This window comes from Cherax quadricarinatus, chromosome 94 (genome assembly GCF_038502225.1).
Source record: "Cherax quadricarinatus isolate ZL_2023a chromosome 94, ASM3850222v1, whole genome shotgun sequence".
NCBI classification, from domain to species: domain Eukaryota; kingdom Metazoa; phylum Arthropoda; class Malacostraca; order Decapoda; family Parastacidae; genus Cherax; species Cherax quadricarinatus.
The window spans coordinates 1,302,704-1,311,638 of NC_091385.1; positions in this window are offsets into that span (position 1 = coordinate 1,302,704).

Genomic DNA, 8,935 nt, shown 5'->3' on the forward strand with positions numbered 1-8,935 from the left:
ACCTTGGGGAAACGTTTTTGTGGGGTACCTAAAAAGGGAGATCAGTTGTCATTAAACCCAGGGAACCTCGTATCAGTAGGAAGAAAGGCTACCAGGGCATGTGGGCGACTGGGTGGGAAAGTACAGAGCCACTCGGACAAGGCTAGATGTGCGAAAGATGTTAAAGTTAAAGGGAAATGACAAGTTTCCACCCCTAGAGGTCCACGCGGTGGAAACTGGAGAGTTGAAGTTAGACTAGAGTCTGGTTGACGAGAGTGGCCGGACAGCACTTGTACTCACCTAATTGTGATTGCAGGGTTCGAGACTCAGCTCCTGGCCCCGCCTCTTCACTGATGGCTACTAGGTCCTCTCCCTCTCTGCTTCCTGAGCTTTGTCATACCTCTTCTTAAAACTATGTATGGTTCCTGCCTCCACTACTTCATTTGCTAGGCTATTCCACTTCCTGACGACTCTATGACTGAAGAAGTACTTCCTAACGTCCCTGTGACTCGTCTGAGTCTTCAGCTTTCAATTGTGACCCCTTGTTTCTGTGTCCCCTCTCTGGAACATCCTGTCTCTGTCCACCTTGTCTATTTCCTGCAGTATCTTGTATGTCGTTATCGTGTCTCCCTTGACCCTTCTGTCCTCCAGTGTCATCAGTCCGATTTCCCTCAACCTTTCCTCATACGACATTCCCCTGAGCTCTGGAACTAGCCTTGTTGCAAACCTTTGTACTACCTCCAGAAGGTTTGTGATGCAGGATTTGCCTTCTATGAACCCATGCTGGTTTTCATTTATAATCTTGTTCTGTTCCAGGTGTTCCTCCACTCTCCTCCTGATATTCTTCTCCATGACTTTGCATACTATACATGTAAGAAACACAGGTCTGTAGTTTAGTGCCTCGTTTCTGTTTCTTTTCTTAAATATGGGGACTACATTAGTGTCTTCCATTTCTCAGGTAGTTGACCAGTTTCAAGGGATGTGTTGAAGATTGTGGTTAGGGGCACGCACAGCATCTCTGCTCCTTCTCTAAGAACCCACGGGGAGATGTTGTCCGGTCCCATCACGTTTGAGGTATCAAGGTCACTTAGCTTCTGCACCTCCTCCTCGGTTGTTCGTATGTCATCCAACACTTGTTGGTATATTCCCTCTTGATGTTCCCTTCTGTGCTGTCTTCCCAGAGCCCTTCCTGTCTCTGTAAAAAACTTCCTTAAATCTCCTGTTTAGCTCCTCATATACCTCCTGATCATTTCTTGTGAGTTCTCCACCTTCTGTCCTCAGTCTGATCACCTGGTCTTTGACTGTTGCCTTCCTCCTGATGTGGCTATACAACAGTTTTGGGTCAGTCTTAACTTTCGATGCTATGTTATTTTCATACTGTCGCTGGGCCTCCCTCCTTACCTGTGCATACTCGTTCCTGGCTCTGCGACTAATCTCCCTATTTTCATGTGTTCTTTGCCTTCTGTACTTTTTCCATTCTCTATTGCACTTGTTTTTGCCTCCTTACACCGTCGGGTAAACCAGGGGCTCGTTCTGGTCTTCCTGTTGTTTCTGTTGCCCTTGGGAATAAACTTTTCCACTGCCTCCTTGCATTTTGTTGTTGCATATTCCATCATTTCATTTACTGGCTTTCCTGCCAGTTCTCTGTCCCACTGGACCTCCCACAGGAAGTTCTTCAACCCTATGTAGTCCCCTCTTTTATAGTCAGGCTTTTCCCATTCAACTCCTGTTATTCTCTCCACTTGCAGCTCTACTATGTATTCAAAGCACAGAACCACGTGGTCACTAGCTCCTAGGGGACTCTCATACTTGATGTCCTCAATGTCTGAGCTGCTCAGGGTGAACACAAGGTCCAATCTTGCTGGTTCATCCTCCCCTCTCACTCTGGTAGTGTTCTTAACATGTTGGTGCATGAGGTTTTCCAGCACCACATCCAACATCTTGGCTCTCCATGTTTCGGGACCCCCATGTGGCTCCAGGTTTTCCCAGTCGATCTCCGTGTGGTTGAGTGTGTGTGTGAGTGAGTGAGGGAGAGATGGTTAGGGGGGTAGGGGAGGGGTGGTTGTGGTTGAAAGATCCGTTATACCTCTCTGTCATGTAGGCTCAAATTTAGTCCCAGCTGTCTTTCCTAGTATTGCTACTCTCTCCACTTATTGCCCTTTCTGGATTTAAGTATCAATTACTGCTGGTTATTATCCCATTTCTTGCTCACATTGAGAGAGGACTTCCTAGCTTTCTAAGTATTCATACTGCTAATAACTACCGGTAGTAATACTACGTTACCCCTACGTTACCCCTCACTAGACTGCTCTCCTCCTCACACACTCATCAACACTATCTTCACCTTATCTATGCTATTTCTACTCTAATTCTGGTAATAGCTTGCAGGAGTGGTGAGTGACCAGTATCTAACAATGATGCAAGACCAGAATCCAGAGCCCACATGCAACCACAATAGGTGAGCAATACTTGCGCTGGCAGCGGTGCGGTGACAAGTTACCAGCTGCCTTCTATCACTATTTTGGAGATCCTTCACCCGTGATGTTTATAACCATATATGCTCATACATCCCGTGTTCCTCACGTGATTTCACTTTTCACTTATGATAGTATACACTTCACATTATATACACTTCACTTTATATGAATAATGGCATGCAACTTGTTGTGACGTCACTGCTTCAGCAGGCCTACTCTGCCACTTTCCCTTATTATATATTTTATTTTTCCTTTCTCCTTTTGCTTATTAACTTTTTCCCTCTCACTGTATGGTGCCCCACATTTCACTTGTTATCCAAACGCTGGTAATTCTTGAACACCTGCTTCCACACTCACTTTGATCTTTGTATATTTGAATCTGTGTGGCAACAGGTGCCTACTAGCCCCCAATGGTTTGGCACTTTGAAATATTAATGATTTCAGGCTTCCTCTCGACTTTTTTTTTAACTAATAACTTTAGTTATCACTCGTAGGATTGTTCACTGACGTTGTCATTACCACTGATTATTGCTAGCAGTTACTGCATGCCTTAAAAACACTAAGGTTCTCGGAGCCTTGTGCACCCACGTCTGTGTGACTGTGTGTGTGTGTGTCCAGGACCCTCTGTAGAGGCTTGCAGAATATGAATTTGATGTAGACTTAGTGTGGGAATTAAATTACCTGCAAGAACCTCGTTATATTCATACCAGTAATTTAATGAAAGCAACAAAGACAACTATTTCTTACCAATTGCTACAACTCTGAGACATGTAGGAATATTTTGAGACACCCTGGGTCACCAGGAGAATGTCTCCCTTCGACACCCACTACCCTCATACAATCCCACAAGTTACTTTGGACCTATAAATATTAACTTCAAATTTAATAAACACAACCAGTAATTCTGGTAATAATATTTACTTTAAAATTATGTGGACTGTATAATGTTATATTAACAAAGAAGGAATACGTGTATTTATACATTACATGAGAAAAAATTTGTTACCAACACTTGCCAAATTTGTCTGGAGATTGCTTAGTGTAGCAAGGTCACCCACAACCCCTGCCTAGATATGAGGAAACTAACTGGCCAGAAGTCTGTCTCAACTATTGGATCACTACGACAAGGTCCTAAATGCACTAGAAGACAAAAAGAATGCAGATGTAATATATACAGACTTTGCAAAAGCCTTCGACAAGTGTGACCATGGCGTAATAGCGCACAAAATGCGTGCTAAAGGAATAACAGGAAAAGTCGGTCGATGGATCTATAATTTCCTCACTAACAGAACACAGAGAGTAGTCGTCAACAGAGTAAAGTCCGAGGCAGCTACGGTGAAAAGCTCTGTTCCACAAGGCACAGTACTAGCTCCCATCTTGTTCCTCATCCTCATATCCGACATAGACAAGGATGTCAGCCACAGCACCGTGTCTTCCTTTGCAGATGACACCCGAATCTGCATGACAGTGTCTTCCATTGCAGACACTGCAAGGCTCCAGGCGGACATCAACCAAATCTTTCAGTGGGCTGCGGAAAACAATATGAAGTTCAACGATGAGAAATTTAAATTACTCAGATATGGTAAACATGAGGAAATTAAATCTTCATCAGAGTACAAAACAAATTCTGGCCACAAAATAGAGCGAAACACCAACGTCAAAGACCTGGGAGTGATTATGTCGGAGGATCTCACCTTCAAGGACCATAACATTGTATCAATCGCATCTGCTAGAAAAATGACAGGATGGATAATGAGAACCTTCAAAACTAGGGAGGCCAAGCCCATGATGACACTCTTCAGGTCACTTGTTCTATCTAGGCTGGAATATTGCTGCACTCTAACAGCACCTTTCAAGGCAGGTGAAATTGCCGACTTAGAAAATGTACAGAGAACTTTCACGGCGCGCATAACGGAGATAAAACACCTCAATTACTGGGAGCGCTTGAGGTTTCTAAACCTGTATTCCCTGGAACGCAGGAGGGAGAGATACATGATTATATACACCAGGAAAATCCTAGAGGGACTAGTACCGAACTTGCACACGAAAATCACTCACTACGAAAGCAAAAGACTTGGCAGACGATGCACCATCCCCCCAATGAAAAGCAGGGGTGTCACTAGCACGTTAAGAGACCATACAATAAGTGTCAGGGGCCCGAGACTGTTCAACTGCCTCCCAGCACACATAAGGGGGATTACCAACAGACCCCTGGCAGTCTTCAAGCTGGCACTGGACAAGCACCTAAAGTCAGTTCCTGATCAGCCGGGCTGTGGCTCGTACGTTGGTTTGTGTGCAGCCAGCAGCAACAGCCTGGTTGATCAGGGGCTGATCCACCAGGAGGCCTGGTCACAGACCGGGCCGCGGGGGCGTTGACCCCCGAAACTCTCTCCAGGTAAACTCCAGGTATAAAGTGCAGTATACTTAGCTGTGGGTGTTGATGGCTCCTTATTATCCCCTTTTAACATCTAATTTCTAAGTCCTACCAAGTCATTGGCTTCTCACATTCTGCAGGACTGTAACTCCGAATATTCTTGCTCCTATTTGGGAGGCTTAAACCACATTTTACCTCCAGAGCCACTGAATAATTCCCTCAAATTTACTGTCATCTTGTTCCTCCAATTCCAATATGGCATCCCTCCTCCACCAGAAGCTCCTTGTTTGCTTGTTCCCTTTTTAATTCTCAAATTAATTTTGACCAACAACTATGTATTACATTAAAGTACATGCCAAAATGCACTACATTTCAGAAAATGCACAATATTTTTCACACTGCAGTTGGGAAGAGTTTGTTGCTAAACAACTTAAATTTCTCCTTCCTCTAGGAGACGATTCCAGGTACCTCTATCATGAGTGGCTGTTCTCCTAGTAGGCCTTATTACAATTTCATTTTCTTGCATCACTTGGTTAACACTATCTTCAAGATCACTTGTGTCACTTTCCCTTAAATTTTCATTTACATTTGATTGAATACCATTTAATTCCAAGGGAATCAATTTATTAATCATAAGCAAACTTTCCTGACCATGACACAACACTTTGACATTCCTGACAACACCAGAGGCCCAGAAGCCATAATGTTTGTTGTTGTTCAGTATCAATTAACACAATGTCACCTGGTTGAATGTTCTGTTGATTTACTGCCTCTGACACACCATACAAGTGTTCGCGTAGTGTTAGAAGATACTCTTTATGCCACACAGTAGACCAGTGATTGATTACTTTATTTAACATCTCGAATTTATCGCCCAACACCGTTGCATCATTGTAATCATCACTTTCTTCAGGATTATCTCTATAGACAGGGGCAGCTTCCAATTTCCATCCACATATTAGGTGTTAATACGTCTGTGTCTGATGTATCACTCATGTATGAGAGAGGGCGATTATTTATCCGATTCTCCGCCTCCACCAACACTGCAGAGAATTCCTCCAAATTGATTCTCTTCCTGTGTAGCACACTAAGGAGACACCTCTTCACTGTGCCTATCAGTCTTTCGTACAGCCCTCCTTGCCAAGGGGCTGTGGGAATAATAAACTTTCAGGCACACCCTTGCTAGGTTAACAGAGATTGTACATCATTACTCTTATTTAATTCCATCAAGTGTTGAGCCCCTGCTACAAAATTGGTGGCATTATCCAAAATCATCAATCTTGGACAGGATCTCCTAGCTGCAAACTTCCAAAACAGCTGCATAAACTGTTCTGCAGACAAGTCCTGAGCCACTTCACAATGAACTGCCCTAGTAGCAGTACAAGTGAACAAGCATAGATACACTTTCAGGGGAACACCATCTGAAGTACCTGTTAAAATGATTGAACCACTATAGTCCACACCTGTTACATCAAATGGTTTTACCAATTGTACACTCTCCTTTGGCATTGGTGAAGGACCTGGGTGCATATAGGATCTGGCATCCACACAGTGACACATTACACAAGATTTCATCACCCTTTTTACACTGCCATCCTTGTGGAATCCAGAAAGTTTCCCTAATACAATTTAAGGTATCTTGTACTCCACCATGCATTACATTTTTATGGGCCTACCTCTGCACCTAATTACATCATTCTCTAAATACAGCCCCAATTTCTCTATTATTGAACCCTTCACAATTTTTCCTTCCATCAGTAATTTAATCTCATCTCCATAGATTTCTTCCTGTACCCTCTGTAGCCAGTATTCCAGAGGATGTGGAAAATTATATGAGATATTCATTTTGTTTAGAAATTTAAACACCAACCTCGTTACATTGATTAGTTTGGGCAAGGAAGAATACCTATTTATATCGCTGGCTAAGGAGGGACAAATTATTGGAGTGGTGGTCACACTAATTTCAACAGGAGCAATATGCATCTGTTGTATAGGCCAATTAACTTCATTTACCAACCAGCTTGGTCTTTTAAACCATGATACAGCATTTACAAATTTAGCATAAGGTAAACCTCAGAACAGGAAATCAACTGGATTCTCATCACCATGTATATGATTAAATGTTAACGTATGCTGACCCAAACTATTATATTTCTCTTGCATCTGATTAATTTCCACGACTGTTTTGTACGTACACAATCTTACTGTTAACATTGTGAATCCATTGTAAGGATACCTCATTATCAGACCAAATTACAGTGGCGGTAATATTTAACTCCTGCAACTTATTTCTTATATAATTAGCTAATTTGACACCTACATAAATGACTGTTAATTCCAACTGAGGTACTGTATGTGATTTAATTGGAGACACTTTAGCCTTAGACATAACAAGAGAAATAACACTATTACACTGAAGGTAAGCGACTGCTCCATACGCCAATTTCAGCAAGCAAGACTCTCTTGGTTAATTTATTGGGCATACTGTAATTACAGTGGACCCCCGAGTTTCGTGATTAATCCATTCCAGAGAGATTGCCGAATTGCGAAATCATTTTCCCCATAAGAAATAATGGAAATAAAATTAATCCGTTCCCGACACCCAAAAATATTAAAATAAAATATTTTTTTCAAATTAAATAAAGATTTACATACTGAAAACAATGAGAAATCAAGTTTTTTTTTTTATTATCACACTGGCCGATTCCCACCAAGGCAGGGTGGCCCGAAAAAGAAAAACTTTCACCATCATTCACTCCATCACTGTCTTGCCAGAAGGGTGCTTTACACTACAGTTTTTAAACTGCAACATTAACACCCCTCCTTCAGAGTGCAGGCACTGTACTTCCCATCTCCAGGACTCAAGTCCGGCCTGCCGGTTTCCCTGAATCCCTTCATAAATGTTACTTTGCTCACACTCCAACAGCACGTCAAGTATTAAAAACCATTTGTCTCCATTCACTCCTATCAAACACGCTCACGCATGCCTGCTGGAAGTCCAAGCCCCTCGCACACAAAACCTCCTTTACCCCCTCCCTCCAACCCTTCCTAGGCCGACCCCTACCCTGCCTTCCTTCCACTACAGACTGATACACTCTTGAAGTTATTCTGTTTCGCTCCATTCTCTCTACATGTCCGAACCACCTCAACAACCCCTCCTCAGCCCTCTGGACAACAGTTTTGGTAATCCCGCACCTCCTCCTAACTTCCAAACTACGAATTCTCTGCATTATATTCACACCACACATTGCCCTCAGACATGACATCTCCACTGCCTCCAGCCTTCTCCTCGCTGCAACATTCATCACCCATGCTTCACACCCATATAAGAGCATTGGTAAAACTATACTCTCATACATTCCCCTCTTTGCCTCCAAGGACAAAGTTCTCTGTCTCCACAGACTCCTAAGTGCACCACTCACTCTTTTTCCCTCATCAATTCTATGATTCACCTCATCTTTCATAGACCCATCCGCTGACACGTCCACTCCCAAATATCTGAATACGTTCACCTCCTCCATACTCTCTCCCTCCAATCTGATATTCAATCTTTCATCACCTAATCTTTTTGTTATCCTCATAACCTTACTCTTTCCTGTATTCACCTTTAATTTTCTTCTTTTGCACACCCTACCAAATTCATCCACCAATCTCTGCAGCTTCTCTTCAGAATCTCCCAAGAGCACAGTGTCATCAGCAAAGAGCAGCTGTGACAACTCCCACCCTGTGTGTGATTCTTTATCTTTTAACTCCACGCCTCTTGCCAAGACCCTCGCATTTACTTCTCTTACAACCCCATCTATAAATATATTAAACAACCACGGTGACATCACACATCCTTGTCTAAGGCCTACTTTTACTGGGAAAAAATTTCCCTCTTTCCTACATACTCTAACTTGAGCCTCACTATCCTCGTAAAAACTCTTCACTGCTTTCAGTAACCTACCTCCTACACCATACACTTGCAACATCTGCCACATTGCCCCCCTATCCACCCTGTCATACGCCTTTTCCAAATCCATAAATGCCACAAAGACCTCTTTAGCCTTATCTAAATACTGTTCACTTATATGTTTCACTGTAAACACTTGGTCCACACACCCCC